Below are 15,887 nucleotides of genomic sequence, written 5' to 3'. Positions count from 1 at the left end.
TACACTATTACTGCCCACGGAGCATAGCAGCCAGTGGATATTAGCAGACCTCTGTTCTACTGTATAAGGCTTTTCCATTTAAAACTACATCCCTGTTTATGCCAACCTTTAGACAACCCTACTCAAACACAAATCTGTCTCTACAACTATACTGCATCTCCTGCTGGTGCTAAGCAAGCTGGTGCTTGTTTCAGAGCTGCCTTGTGGTGCAGGCATGGCCTCTGTCTAATGGAGAGCTAGCACTTCAGAGACCAAATGCTGAATGCTTGAGGGCCTTGTGATAACCTGTTTAAAGACAGAGATGTTCTCTGAAGTTTTCTCCCATTGCTGCTATTGGTTTGAGGCTTGGTGCTGATGTACTGACTGGAAGGGGCAAGTGTTTCAGGGAGTATGTTAACATAAACTTATTTCTGCACTAAGAAATACTAGATGGGAACAGCTAATATTTACTCTGAATAGCTGTTGCACTGAAAAATCAAAGACTGGAGAAGAGAAAGTGCTGTTTTAAAGCAGATGTTTAAAATGCATCACAGCAATTGTGCACTAATTGTGCTCTCTGGTCTCGGCTGACTGAAGAAGCAGTGCAGCTGTGGGGCTGACAGCAGGCCCATGTGCTGCAAATGTTGTTCAGGGTGCAAACCCAGCCCAGGTCTGTCGGCAGAAAACTGGGACTGTCCTCATTCAGAGCAGAGGAGCAAACAGAGCTGATCTTGTACAACCCCTTGATATGTTCACAGAGATCCTTAACAGAAGCATGACTAGCTTTTGGATTGATGCAAAATTCAGCTCACAGTACCAAGACTAGTTTGCAGTAAATTAGGTACTGCATGGTGCAAATCCCTTCTGACTTAAAAATAAAGTATAATAAACAAAAAATCTGAGGCATCTTTGTGACTCAGAAAGCTGCTTAATGTTTTACCGCATCTAAATGTTGTTTTAAAGCTCAAGGAAAACAGGGTCTTTGAACCTTGCCCCATAGCCAATACACTAACCCTTGCAAAGTGCAAATTACCATCTGTCCTCTGGCAGCTGGGTCTGATTGCTCTGGTGGGCTCAGATGGGATACTGGACATAGGAGACAAGCATGTGTCATTTCCATGAATATTTGTTTTCTGCTCCTCTGTAACATCATTACATATGCATAGAGTTGTAATTATACTAAAATGCAGTTGTAATTACAAAGTGAATGGATAGCCAAAGGATATATAAGAAAAGACTCAACAGTGTTGAGGCTCACAGTCAAGATGGATGCTCACCAATGTTGAGGCTTGCCACAAAAACTCCACACAGGAGCAATCACCAGAAAGAGATGCTACCTTAGTGGTGGTCAGCCCTTAAATGGGATCTAGGAGAGGTGGAGCTCCTTCTGGAATTACCTTCATCTGTGCTCCCACAGCTGACCATCATTTGTCTCAGATGGTTAATCAGAGGTTCAGGCTGGGATTAACAGTTTCCCATACAGTATAGCATATGGCATATGTAATAATTTAACAGTGTAGTGGAATTCCAGGGTCACAGCCTGACCCAGTGGGTGAGCTGGGAGAGTAAGTGAGCACCTGGAGAGGCTGGGGGGTCTGGAGCCGCCCTACTTCTATGCTATCTGAGTCTGCGTGGGTTCCCCCCTTCCACCCACCCTTTTCTCCTGCAGTATGACTGTACAAATGGGATGGTCACATTCCTCAGCTCGTCCCTTTCTCCAAGCTGTCATCGGGAGGGATGAGTTAATTCCTTTTCATATCTTTTCCTATAGCACCAATTTCTCAAATAAAGGCTCTGTCGTTGCCTTCATTTGCTCTATGCACAGCCTTCTTAATTTTTATTTCTGTTTCACATAGGACCAACAAAAGACAATGTCTTGTATTATTACTTAATGGTACTTTTGAACTAGTAGTTAAACACTGCATCATGGGCAGTATCAAAGCTAAGAAGACATAATGTTTATACAGCCTTGTGTATATGTAGGTATAAATGTAAAATTATGTTTATACGCAGGTGAAACATGGGAAAATGTTCTTTACAAGGGAATCTTTGGGAGTAGATCTTAAAAGAATGAGCATCTGCAGTTGGGGTTAACGTTTATAAATATTTTGCTTCCCTTCCCAGTGCCAAAACAAGACGTGGACTGGGATCCAGGAGAGAACTGTGAGTAGATGGTGTAATAAGTAAGCAGGGCTGCCCTGCAGAGAGTTACAGGGATTGCTGGTTGGGGGACAGCAGAGGTTTGTCTCTATGCAACAGACTCTGGGCAAGGTCCAGAGCAGTCAATTAAAGTTACAGCTTGATCACAAGGGTTCATCACAGATTTCTAATTTATATTAACACAATAACAATTAATGATTCTCAGTTGATTAACATCTTCAAAAATAGAAACTGAACCAACATGCTAAATTTCTTGTAAATCCTCCTGTGTTTTGGTACACGTAGTTTTCCCCTTTCTTCTGTGTGATACTTTTGAAGGAGGTAACAACTATACTGCCTGTGATACTGTCTCTTCCTAATCTAATTATCAAGAAACGTTTCCTGAAATCCACGCTGCTCCAGTACAGCACCTTCCCCTCTATTTGCCCCTTCTGTGCATCCAGCAGAGCCCCTGCCCTCACCCCTCAGCTGCCACCCAAGGGCTTGGTGCTGTGCAGGCACTCACCAGGGGCTGGAGCCAAGGCACTGTAATGACAGACGGCCAGGCATTCTGTGCAGCACAGTGCCCCAAGGGAGGGCTTGTCTCCTCAGAGAGTGAGACTCCTGCCCAGGTTCTGCAGTCTTTCAATTTCTGTATCAGACTTTCTTTGCAGAAATTGCTGTTAGGATTCGTTGTGAAAACTGTGCTAAGATGTACAGTACCACCGAGTAAAGTTTAAAATTGCCAGATGAAGCATCTGGATAACAAAAAGCCAATAGAAGCCAAAGCAGAGCTATCAATGGACTTTTTGTTTAAAGACAAATTCACAAGGGGGAGGAAAAAAATAGACCATTTTCAGTCCCAAGAAGGTCAGGCTGTGTTCTTGCTTCTTTGATGTTGCCTCTTAGTGACTGTTTAGTTCCATTAATGCCTTGGTACAGCTCTCAAGCTGGAGATTTCTTTCTCTGGAGTATTTTTTAGATGTGTGTTTCTAAATACCTCTTCTACCCTTTAACAATCACTGGCTGCACCTTTGCACTTACCATAGTGAAAATGGAGTTTTATGGCAGCTTTGGACTAATGGAGTCATCCTTTTGTAAGCTTTCTGGCTTCTTCCCAATATCTACTTACAGATGACAGGATAGTCAAAGTGCACATGCCTGACTTGTATGAAATCCAGCCCGATCATCCCCTGCGGTGGGAGTCTTTCCACAGTTCCAACAAGCTTGCTTTATTGATTGCCAGAGAAACTAATGAATTTAAAAACCATTTACGGCTTTCATTAAAAGTTATTTCATTTGAGTGTTGACAGAATGACTCCTGGCTGTATTACCCCTAGTCTAAGCCCTGTACAGATAGGGGATAATGGGCACTATGGTAATGAAAAGCGTTCTGATAATCATAAAATTCTTAGAGTTGGAAGGGACCTCTAAAGGTCATCTAGTCCAGCTCCCCAGCAATGAACAGGCTAGATCAGGTTCCTCAGGGCCTGGGAAAGTCTCCAGGGATGGGACATCAACCACATCTCTAAGCAACCTGTTCAGGGCCTCACCACCCTCACTGTCAAAGACTATTTCCTTATATCCCACCTAAGTCTACTTTCTTAAAAGCTTGAAACCACTTCCCCTTGTTCTGCTACCACAGACCCTGCTACAGATTGTGTCCCCTTCTTTTTCCTGTGGCTCCCCTTTAGATAATGAAAGGCTGCTGGCAGGTCACGTGGGAGCCTTCTCTTCTCCTGGCTGAACAGTCACATCTCTCTCAGCCTAACGTTTACATTTGTGTATAACTCACACAGTGCAAAGAGGTCCATTGGCTTTGGTGGGGGGTACACAGATGAAAATTTAGCAGAAGAGTGAAAAAGATTTTAAAAACTCCTGATTCTTGTTAGGAGACAGGCCCACACCTTGTCCCAGCACAACCAGGTGCAGCAAATGCTTTCAGCAACATTCCCATCCCCTCTGCAAGCATGAGCACAGTTTGGAGTCCCATTCTTACCAGGAGAAGATACCTTATATTCCTCTAAAAATGTCAGCTGATGAGGAACACAATTTTTGTTCCTCTCCACATCAAAATTAAAAAGCCTAAAAATAAAGGTTTAATAGAGGAAGAATGTAATACTGTAAGGCAGCTTCCTCAACTACAGTTTGAATTGCAGTTTAAAGATTAAAAATATATACATATATATTTCTGAAAGCTGAAGAGAAGCATGACTTTTTTTTTTTTTTTTTTTTTTTAATTCAGTCTTGTTTTCTTTATTTTGGGCAATAAACAGATTAAAGATACAAAGAACCACTTATGAGGAAAACAGCAGGGAAGAAATCTGACTGGAGTGCATGTAGAGGGGATTAGTGAGTTAAGAGCACAAAGGAGAAATGCTAAGCACGTACCAGTGCTGGAAAGAGACTGAATAGTCCCTTATCTGTCAGCTGGTCAGATAGCAGCTAGTTATTTCTAGACCGACTTCTCAGAAAACAGTGTTCAGCGATAAGAGTATTCAAAATGCTCTTTTTAATTTGGGAGAAAATGAGGTAATATGAGAAAGCTCTGCCTGGTCTTATTAACTAAATTGGCATGTTTTCTTTCCCTCAGCAAGGGCTGCATCTGTTTACTTTGGTGCTAGAAGCAGGCTGGTTCTGGGAGCTGCTGGGTCCCCATTCTCTGCTGTGTGGTGGGTTCAGGCCAGGTGGAGCCTGGCAGGCCACAACTCAGCTCCTCACCACACTGGGCACTGCCTCCCAGTCTGTGTCATCGTGGTTTTGTGCTGAGAAGATCACAGACTGTTGCTGTGCTTTGGGTGAGCTTCCTGTCAGGGCTTTCCTTCTGGCCTGAAGACTCACCAACCAAACTTGGTGCCTCGTCTTCCCCAGAAAGACCACAGAGCCATCACAAGCACTGCATCAGCATGAGTTACTGTCACCAAGAACATGCCAAAACAAACAAACAAAAACAACTGACATGCCCTCCTGTTCATCAGTCATCAAAGGAAGTTATTCTTGTTTTTCCCACCGGTGTTAACCAAATTGGTTTAGAAAAGCCCCAGCTGTGTCTCACCTGTTCCCAATCAGCAGTTAGGAACAGGTGAGGAGGGGGTGGGCCAATCCCCTGCTCTCGGTGGGCCTGGCTCTGCTCTGCTCACTGGTGCTGTGCTGCTGAGGGAAAGGAGTGCTGTGGCCCTGCTGTGGAGGGGCTTCTGCTACACTTTGCTTGCCCAAGGGCAGATAGAGGGGTCCCCTGGCTAGATGGGTACAGTCAGCAGCTGCGGGGTTGCCAGCTCCTACAGGTTTATCGAGCCTCCACCTGGTAAGTAAAACATTCTCACTCATTTGGATTTGGGCTCTGGGAAAGCCTTTGGCCACAGCAGGCATTAAAGATTCAGGTGTGGAGCATAACAAGCTTGCTAATGGCTTTGTAAAAAAATAAAAATACGTAAGAATTGGTGCTTAGAAATTAGTTTGTCTTGGGGCAAATGCCTTTTGCTGGTGCTGTCCGTGCTGCCAGCTGGCATCCCCTACATCCTGCTGCTGGACCTGCCCCAGCACTGCCAGGAATGCGGCACACATGCTGAAGTGTGCCATAGATGTTGTTTCCTCTTCCTTTGGTGGAGAAAAATCTGTTTTTTTCATGTTTATCTTGGTGTTAGCCATGTTAGTGGCATTGTGCTGAAGGAATATGAAATGCGTTTATTTGGTTGGTGTTGGATGTTCTTTAAAATTTTGAGCCAGACAAGAACAAGACAATGTGCAGATGGGGCATTATTTAATCTGCTTGGAAACCTTATGCTAACATTTAAATTTCATCTCATTTTAATTGAAATATTTACTTCTGGGAAGACAGAGGGTACAGACACTTACAAGCCTTCATGGCACTGACACAGCCACACTGGGTGATATTATCAACTGGCTTAAAAAATAGATATGCAGAAGCATTTTCTCCAGAGGTTTGGCACTGAGAAAGCAGAAAGTTAAAATATTTCTTATGTGTTGGAAAAATTATCAAGAGCCTACATTAATTAAAATTTGGTCCTTTATGTATATCGATTCCTTTTGGGATTCTTAGCAATGAGAAAGATACAGAGCAATGGATTAAGCTAAATGTTGGCAATGACAGAAATAAATTGAGAGTTTATAGCCTGTGTTGACACAAATTACTGAAAACCTGCTTGCTTTCTTTTTGTGGCTTCTTATAAGAGCAAGTACACAGTAACACTGCAGAACTGTTCGTTGTAAGCTCAGGCAGGATTTCAGCTTTGTGTCTGAGACCTGGCAGCCTTTCAACCTTGTGCATTGATGTCTGTTTCTGTAACTTGAAAGCAGGTTCTTTGGCACCCTTTGGCTGCCTCTTCTTGCAGCCTATTCTCAGGTTCTCTCTTTTCCCTGGTGCCTTCTTGTCATGGAGTTATCTAGATCAACCTATGTCTGTAACCGGGGGCAGTAGGCCTGTGGGCCCCTTGGCCCCCGAAAATGGGAAGGGAAAAAGGAATAGGGAGATGAGAGCTGGGCTTAAGAAAAGAAACAGAGCAGCAGCAACAATCTAAGGAGGAAAACTTATTTTACTATGATATCAGAATGCAGGATAACACAATATAATACAATATAATACAATATGATTAAAACTGAGGCTAATAAATCAAGTAAAATGAGAGAGAGAGAGTTTTCCAAAGACTGAGGAGCCTACTTTGAAATCGAAGGTGCATGGCTGGGAAGAACACCCACAGCTGCTGCCAGGCACTGAGAGAGAGTACCAGCATCACTTCTGTGACGTATTTTCCTCTCTGACCGTGAGGTCCTCTGGGACGTGTAGTTCTTTTTCTTGGTGCTCCACATGATGTCATGATGTGGAATACCAAGAGCAAAAATTACAAAACCATAACACTTCTGTAACCTGTATCTGCACAGGGCTGGTGGTGCTGCAGCCCTCACTGCACACAGCATGGTTGGGCTGCAATGCTGCAGGTCCTGCTGTGAGGCTGGGTGTGTGTGCAGCTGCTAGGCTGAAGCTGGGAGGCAACGTGTGTCAGCTGTGGGACTGGATCCAAAAAAACCCCCCTCCTATGGTCTTTGTGGTTTGCTTAAAAGTACATGTGTATTTCATGTGTGGTTCAGGTGGGACAAACCAATCCATCTAGTGCTTTGTAGTATCGTTCTATTCATTTCCATCTATATTATCCCCTTACAGGTACTTGCTAAATTTAAAAGCCTGTAATGAGGGTTGGTAAATGTAGTAGATTTTAAATCAGCATAAATAATGCAGAAACTGAAATTGAAGGAAGTAGGAATGCTTTGAGATGTAGGCACTATCTAATGCTTTAGCTGCCCTCTGAGTTTTCTGCGTGTTGCTGATGCACTGAAAATTATTTATAGACATATGTGTCTTTAATTTAAATGTGCACTGAGTGCTTTAAGACCTGGAGCCAGACCCTCTGGGAGAGAAAGGCTGCTCTGTGCTGTCAGCAGTGCTGATCCTCATGGGCAGATAGCCCGAATCACGATGTTGTGGCACAGGAGAGTTCTCCAGGGTCGGCATGGAGAGGTTTCCTGCAAAACAAGTGGAATTTACTTCTTTTGCTTGTTGTGACTTTCAGCAAGCTGGTTGGACCATGTCTTATTGAATTAAGAACTCAGAGCTTCAGGGCCACAGCTCAAAGTGGTAGCTGTGGAACTCAGAAACATAAGAGAGAGTGTGTCTCTGGGTGCTGCTGTTATTTGTGCACGTTCCCTTGTACCAGCTCAGCCCTGTCACTGCTTCGTGTTCAGGAGTCGCCTATTGGAACCGCAGTGCCAGGCCCTGCCTGTACCTGGAGTTCACCCCCAGACCCCCTTTGAATTGAACAGCAATGGCTGCATTTGTAAGAAAACAATTGTTACTGAATTTGCTCAAATATTCAGTTTGCTCCATCCCAAGGATTTGTAATCAATATTGCATTCTAGCAGAAAAATAATGTAATAAGCCTTTAATTAGTATGTGTTTGTTGATGCTCACAACTGACAGCTAATCTTTATTTTAATTTATTTTAATTAATTCTTAGGTTAGTTAAATAAAAGCCTGTCTCATTTTTCACTCTACATTTATTAAAAAAAAGAAACAACACAAAGCTTTATTATGACCTCGGCACAGATACAACCGCTGGGATTGGCTGAATTTTTACCTTCTGATAGTGCCTAATTTGTCAGAGTATTTCTCAGCACTGATGCAGGCCTGTGTTATTTTTGGAAGTTGGTTAAGTACAAATCCAATATCAGTTTTTATGAAATGTTGTGGAAACAAGTCGTTCTGATATTCCCCTCTGCATGGATTGATGGAAGGTAATTTGCATATTTGCCTATGACTGCAATTTCCTCCTTGCTGTATTTATGTTCAGTATATCTCAGCGTGACAAAACGAAGCGGTTCAGTTTTTACTTTGGCAGAAGTACACTGGTACTGCTGGGTTATGGTGTAAGCCAACGATCTTTCTCATGCATCCTGGAGGATACCATGCAGTATGCATCTTCCTCTTCCTCCTTGCCTGGAAACATGTGGGGCTGGCCATAGGACAGGCAAGACTGGTTGCCTTTGCTGTTCTTTGGATAGCAGTTCTTCACATTTGCCACAGAACAAATCCAACTTGCAGTAAGTGTTCTGGTTGCTGTAGTTCAAGTTGATGATGAAACTGCTTCTTGTAAAGGCTTGTTCCTGTGATGCCTCCCTGGTATCTGCAGCTCCAGGCCATGGGATGTATCAGCATTCCTTAGCAATACAATTAGCTTGAGGTGCTGCATCAACACAGTACTCAATGATGACCTCAACACAGCTTAAGATAATAACCTGGAAGTCAGGGGAATACTCACTGCTACCAAAGAGCTGGCCTGGATAGCCTAATGGGATTTCTGTCCCTAACAATTAGGATTAATCTTGTTCACCACTAGTAAATAGTTGTCAAATGCAGAACTCCTTGTCTTTCTCCTTTCTGAATGAGTGTAAGAAGAAGTGAATGTTTCCTTAAAGCACGGACCTGTTTGTACTTCTGGTAAGGAAATTTAATCACAACAACAGTGGTGGGTAATATGGTATTTTGACAGAAGAGCATAGAGTTTGCAGGGATATTATGTGTTGAGAACAGTTTTGGATTTGTATATCAAGGCATGAAAAAGACTGATTTATCCTGAGAAGCTGTTTGGGGTTGAATTTTCTTTGATTCATTTGTTGCAATCCCATTTGAGAAAGCAACTTATTTGAGCTTCTGTGAAAATTTAGTGACTTCTTTTTTCTCTAGTGTAGAAGCATTCAGTATTGGGAATTACCCCACCCATGTCAGGGTCTGTAGGGACCTTGTTAAGTTGTGTAGCCCATATTACTACTCTGCTTCTCTTCTTGCTCCTGGCTTGCCTGTATGCAGCAGGAAACACTCTTGTGTTCAGCGTTCATTGACCAATTCACCTTTGCAGGTTGCTGAGATCTTACTAGCAAGTTTTAGCTGTCTCTCTTGCACACTTGGCGGCATTTTCTTTTACACATATCAGAGACAGCTGATGAGAACCAAGCTGCTGTAGATAGAATGAGTTAGAAAATGCCCATTAAATTTCACAGTGGAAGTTGAAAATTAGTCATGCTTAATTTAAATTTTATGTAATCTCCCAGAAAACTCTTCTTGACAAGGCGATTACAAGCAAGGACCTTCGCAGAATCTTCCTCCTAGCACATTTCACCGCTAATGCTCCAAGGTGTTTTCTGCTATGTGAGTTGCTACAGGGACCTTTGGCTTAAAGATGAGAGGCTTACAGGAGAAGAGCAAACTCTGGGTTAAGTAACTCCCTGCAGGCAAAGCAGGCTGCCCTGAGTGTGTGCAGGCAACCAGTGCCAGCCGCGGTGCTCAGCTCAATGCTGCCGGAGGTGCTTGGTCCAGTCCTGCCGCGGGCAGAAGCTGGCTATTGCAGCCTCAAGGTAAAAACGATGGAGGGAGGCCACTCTGAAAAGCTGTGGGGGCAAAGCAAGTCCTGTGCATCTGGCTGCCTGAAGCATCCAGGCTGGGAAGGAAGGTAGATGCGCAATTACCTCATAGTCATTATTCTTGAGAACTAAACTACTCCTGTTTGATCCTGTCGGAGTGTTGCTATGCTAGGAAAATCCCTGCAAGTAGAAATTTTTGCAGACTATCTATGTAGACAATGGTAGTCTAGCAGCTACACTGTTTTATGTGAAATTAAAATGCTTACCCCTCTCCATTTCTTTCTGGAAAACCTTCAGTGTGTTTGTAGGCTGTCAGATCTCTGGGTGATGTAATCATATTTGATATAGAGAAGAGCATGTGCTCATTTTAGGCTGCTTTTCCCCCTCTATGCTATTTAATATTAATGATGGAAGTTATTGTGTCAAAACACTAAATAATTGTGACCTGCATTAGAAAGGAATTTTAATTAACCTTTGAAAGCTCTATTTACATGTTTTAGTGTATATGAATAATGCATGAAGTCGTGCAGTAAGTTTATCCTCAAAGTCATTTCAGGATCAAGCTGCCGAAAACAAAGAGAAGAGTGGTTTCTTTTCTCTTGCACTTCCTGAATTCTGGGGGATTAAAGAAGAGGAAATAGAGTTGAAGTCTTCCACCTATAGGATTTCTCACTGAACTTCAAAGCTTAATTTAGTCTCTGCTGGAATGAAGAGAGGCATAAAACAGGCACAGAGGAATCCATTTAAATGAATGGCTGCAGAAGAAATACAGCTTTGAAGAAAACAAATGTTCTGCACAATAGCTTAACAAAAACCTGCTGTGCTGGAAGGCAGGTGCTGAGGTGCGGCAGCCTCAGTGTGTGGGGCTGCCTTGCGATGGAGTCCCAGCCCTGTGCTCCTCGGGGCTCCTCTGTGTGGGGAGAGGCAAAGCCCCTCGGTGCCTTCCCGGTGGCAGGTGCTAGCAGGGCCAGCTTGCAGCCCTGTGCGTGTACCTGCGAGTGTCGAACAATTTTCCAGAACATCATTTTAATAGGGCATGGCAGCATGGAAGATTTGGTTTATTTTCCAGCATATTTGATGCTTCATGAAGGATACAGTTTTACTTCAGACTGCTCCTTCATAAGGCCGCTTGTCAAGAAAAATTCTTGTCATTAGCAAGGTATTTCTTTTAAATCATTTTTCTATCTGTGCTTCTTATCCACTGCGACGTGAATTTTCTTCTATGAAATGAGCTGTATAATTTTGCTAAGGCAGTGCTAAGTGCTTTATTTTAGAAGCATTACAGGTTAATGCAGACTTTCAACGTATCTTAAAGAACTAAAGGCTGCGATCATTTGTTCCAACTCTGCAGCAGTTTTATGATAATTGCTTGTAATCCAGTCACTGCAGATCTGCAGGAAGTGCTCCAATTATGCAGTATTTCTCCTGATGTGCTCTGCTGATGTGGAAGTGACCTTGGAAGATCTCTCCACTGTGGTCCACACAAGAAAATCATTGTCCTTTTTGGGGATCTTAAGAGCCTGTGATGACCCAGTGCTGCTGGTCTGGGGATGTCACCGCTCTGCTTGGTGCTGCTGGAAGGCAGTGGGTGGCTGGGCACTGCTCTGAGCAGGGCAGGACTCGAAGGAACTGTGGCTGAGGCCAGGTGAGGCAGGAGCTGGGTGCTGCTCAGCCAGACAGTGTTACACACTCCATCCCTGCCTGCTCCCGCTAGTGGAGCTTCTTGGCAAATCCTCTGAGCAGGAGCTCAGTTGTGCAGAGGCCCCAGGGAGCAAGGCATCCTCTGGTAGATTCGCAGCTATGCTCCCTGGTTCTGTCAACACCCACCCACTGCCACACGGAGCTGCCGTGCTGGACTGCTGCGCTTCTGCCTGCAGTACTGGGCAGGAACAAGCAGGCACAATGCTCTCAATCAGCATGTCCTTTAGATTTAAAGCCACCTCACACATCTGCCTTCTGCCACCAGCTGTGTTCTTCTGCCTCTCTGGAGGTGCAGCGCTGGGCTGCAGTCCAAAGGGGTGGCCCAGAATGAGGGATGGAGCTCTGTAGAAATGGCAGGGAGTGCTGGCTCAATGGAATGAGGTAGCATTAATTAGGACTGATTTCATTTAATAGTCTTTGGTCTTATCACACAGTCTTAACTGTTGCATAAAACATTTCATTTTAATAATGCACTGGAAATGCATCTCTTTTCATTTATGGGAGTGCTCAATGCCGTTTTATGTGACTAAGAGCAGCTGTTTGTTTCTTTGCTGCTCTTACAGATAGTGGGGCTAAAACTGTGGGTCAGTTAACAGTGCTTGTGCCCAAGGTGAAGAAACGATGCATTTCCTTGAACACTTGTGTGAGTTGCTGTAAGAAAGTAAACATTAATTTACTGCTTGAGAACCTGGACCGTCATGTTCAGGTGGTGGATCAAGTACTGCAGTAGGAAAAACTTCTGAGCTTAGAGCAGTCAATTGAAAATAAAGAGATGTTATAAGAAGAACAAGTGCTGACACCAGCATCTCTTCTCATTTGAGTATGAAGAAGGCTAAGAAATGCCTTCCTGTGAGATGTTGTGGTTCAAAGGAGAAGAGCTGACTTATGCTCCTTTAATTTGTATGTCTGCAAATTTGTTAGAGTAATTAAAGGCTAACTTAAAAAGCAGATTAAAAGGATAGCTTCCTTAAAGATTGCTCTCGACTAGCCAGGGTCAGAAGTAAATTGTAAGTAACACAGTTGAGAAGTTAGATCGTTCTGGCTGCCTATGCCACATGATGCAATAACTCAACTTTCTATATTTGAACGTCTCGTTATATTCAAGGCCATTGAAAGACACATTAAGTTCCAGAGAGGTGACACATGAGGTCCCTTGCTGAAAACCCATCCTGTAATTATTTTATGGAGGTTAATGTTGCTGTAGTAGAGTAGTAGCTTGGTCTTAGCAGTGAATAATAGGTTTCAGTAGAAACGAGTTTAATGGAGAATTAATAAAGCAACTCAGAATGGCTAAGTTGCATAAAGGCTGGTGAAAATATTCATGATTTTTACTGTTGCTTTCGAGGTTTTATTTTGCAGCCAGTTTCCAGGAAGCAAAGCCATTTTCTCTCCTATTGTTTGCTCCTCTGTGCCTGTGAAGTTTACTTTTAGTTCTTTTTTTTTCTCCTTTTTTCTTTCTCTACTTCCACCTCTCTAGAGGTCTCTCTACAAGAGCTAAAGTGAACATGAAATAAGCAAATCTCAAGCAGAGATACCAGCCAGTGCCTCTTCCTAGAGGGATTCTCTCCTTTCTCTGTGTAAGAGAGTTATGGCAGAGGGCTATAGGGCTATAGGGTAATTGCTGCTTATGTCTTCAGGATGGGCCTGGCCAAAATTATTTCTGGTTTTATGCTTATGCCCATATGCAGGCTTCATGTCTGCTCAGTGTGGTAGGGCATGTGACCTTATGTCTCTGCTGCCTGTTGTTCAGGGGGATTTCAGCTTCAGTGGCCAGGGAATCAGCATCAGAGCACCTGGGGAATATGGCTCATGGAAGGGTGAGCCTTGCACAGGCTGCAGTGATGGGTGGGTGTCTGCGGATGCCTCCTGTGGGTCCCAGCACTGCTGCTCTGGAAGGAGAGGAGGAATGCAGAGCATCAGCAGCTTCTGCCTTTAACAGAGAAGTAGGTCAAGGCGGTGGAGAAGCTGGATGTTGACACTGAGCTCCTGGCTGACAGGCCAGAGTGGGAGAGGTGTGGATGGGATGGGCCGAGCCCCGGTGTGCAGCTGTGAGCAGATGGAGAGTCTCCACTCTGCTTGTGTATTGTGGCAGGGCTGCTTGGAAAGTTCAAGGGCTAAGCTCTTATTTTTTGAAATGTAGCATCTCTGTTTTGTTCTAACTGCCTGCTTATGATTCATCACAGCCTTAACTTCCTGAAGGAAGCTGAAAGCTTGAGGGAATTGCATGCATGCTTCTGTCTCTGCTATCTTACTGCTGAATATAAAATAAAGAGAAGAATATATGTGAACGTCAACATGGCTTTTAATGGCATGGTAGCTTATTTTTTCAGACTAAAACATCCTGGTTAATTAAAGCTCAGTATGATGAGCATATAGATTGTTGAGTATAGGAAAACCTGCCTTGCAGGGAAATCGGTTTTTTTTGTTGTTGTTATTTTTTATTTATTTCCTTCATCCACTCCCATGATGTGGATGTGTGCATGCAATGGATGCAGTAGGAGGAATAATTCAATAAAACCTAACATTCACTACTTGGCTTTTACTCATGACAGCCTGAGATACAACTGAATTTTACTGGTTCTAGGAATTTCGTTGCTAAGTGTCATTCTGTGACCTGGCTGAAGCAAGGGAGTCCCAGTAAGATTTGCTCTGCAGTCTATACTAGCTCTAACAATCTGCTGCTTCTGAGACCTACTCTGTCCCTCTGGATACAGAATTCACCTGCAGCATACCAGGAACTGCTACAGATAACCTCTGTTTGCAGATAATCCCTTGGGAAGAGGGAAGGATGAATGATCTCTAAACAAGTTGTGGGGAAAATAATTCCAATATAGGCATCTGAGTCGGGTTTTGTGGGTCTTCTGTCAGAAGTCCTATGGAATCAAGGTAGTCCTGTCTAATCAGGTTTTGAGCAACCTGATCTAGTTGTAGGTGCCCTGTTCATTGCAGGGGAGTTGGATTAGATGACCTTTAAAGGTCCCTTCAAACTAAGGATTCTGTGATAGTCCATGACCTGGACTGTACCAACTACGTGTTTAGTCTTTCTCCTTCTGTGTCTGACCAGAGTCCATGTATTGAGCAGAGATGCAAATGAAACTTGTACCCTGTCTGTTTAACAAAAACCAAACGCTTCTCATATTGCATGGATCAGCATAATGCCTGCCCAGCCTTCTTATGCTGCAGTATGTCAGCATCAGTGTCTGCTGTGCAAACCTGCTGCAGTGTTGAGGTCAGTGGTGGTAAAGAGCTCTGTCTTTTCAAGTGCTTTTGAACTGCTGACTTGGGATAAAAGATTAAAGCTGCGCAGATCATTTATACTTGTGAGATGGTGTCTGGGAAGGGAGGGGCAGTGATCAGTGTCTGTGAGCACATCTGGGGACAGTTAAGGAGGGCAGCAAAAGTGACAAATGTGTGTTGGGCTGTCAGTTTAGAGATGACTCCTAGCCATTAAATGGCAAAGGTTCTGCAGCCTTCTTTCTATGGGAATAAGGGCTAAAAAATGTTGCAATTCTTTATAAGATGGAATTCAGTGTATTTGTGAGAATCATAGAATCACCCAGGTTGGAAAAGACCTTGAAGAATAACTCATGAGGTGGTGCAGGCAGCAGTAGGGTTAGTATGCTGGCCCAAGAAGTACTTGGCTACTCTTAGTATCTTAAGTATCTTAGGGAATATGTAACAAACTGATATATCCATGTGTTTATTTACCTATGAATTTAAGGTGTGTGTATATAAGATATATGTATATATCATATATAAAACGTAGAGACAGACCCTGTTCCTCATTTGTGGGCATTGGTTGGCTATAGCAAGCTGGGTTTTGGCGTTGACAGATGTTATATTTAAAATATTTCCCCTTCTAATTTTAGCCACCTAAAGTCTTCCTTATAGGACATGTGTAATTACAAAGCCCTCTCAGAGTCTGCAAGTTGTCCTCACCCTCACCATTTATGAGGATGAAACAGTCCAAATATTTCTTTACACTGATTCCACAAACCTATGCCAGGCTTGAAAGGCAATGTAATCAGATGTCATTCTCACAGTCCTGATGGTTTCTTTTCTTGGACACGATTTCTGCTGTGTGGTTTCATGTGTGTGAGGCCAAGAGCAATATGTGCAGAATTTGCACAGTGTGCATA

Source organism: Excalfactoria chinensis, chromosome 19 (assembly GCF_039878825.1).
Source record: "Excalfactoria chinensis isolate bCotChi1 chromosome 19, bCotChi1.hap2, whole genome shotgun sequence".
Classification (NCBI taxonomy): Eukaryota; Metazoa; Chordata; class Aves; order Galliformes; family Phasianidae; genus Excalfactoria; species Excalfactoria chinensis.
This window is presented reverse-complemented; position numbering follows the sequence as displayed.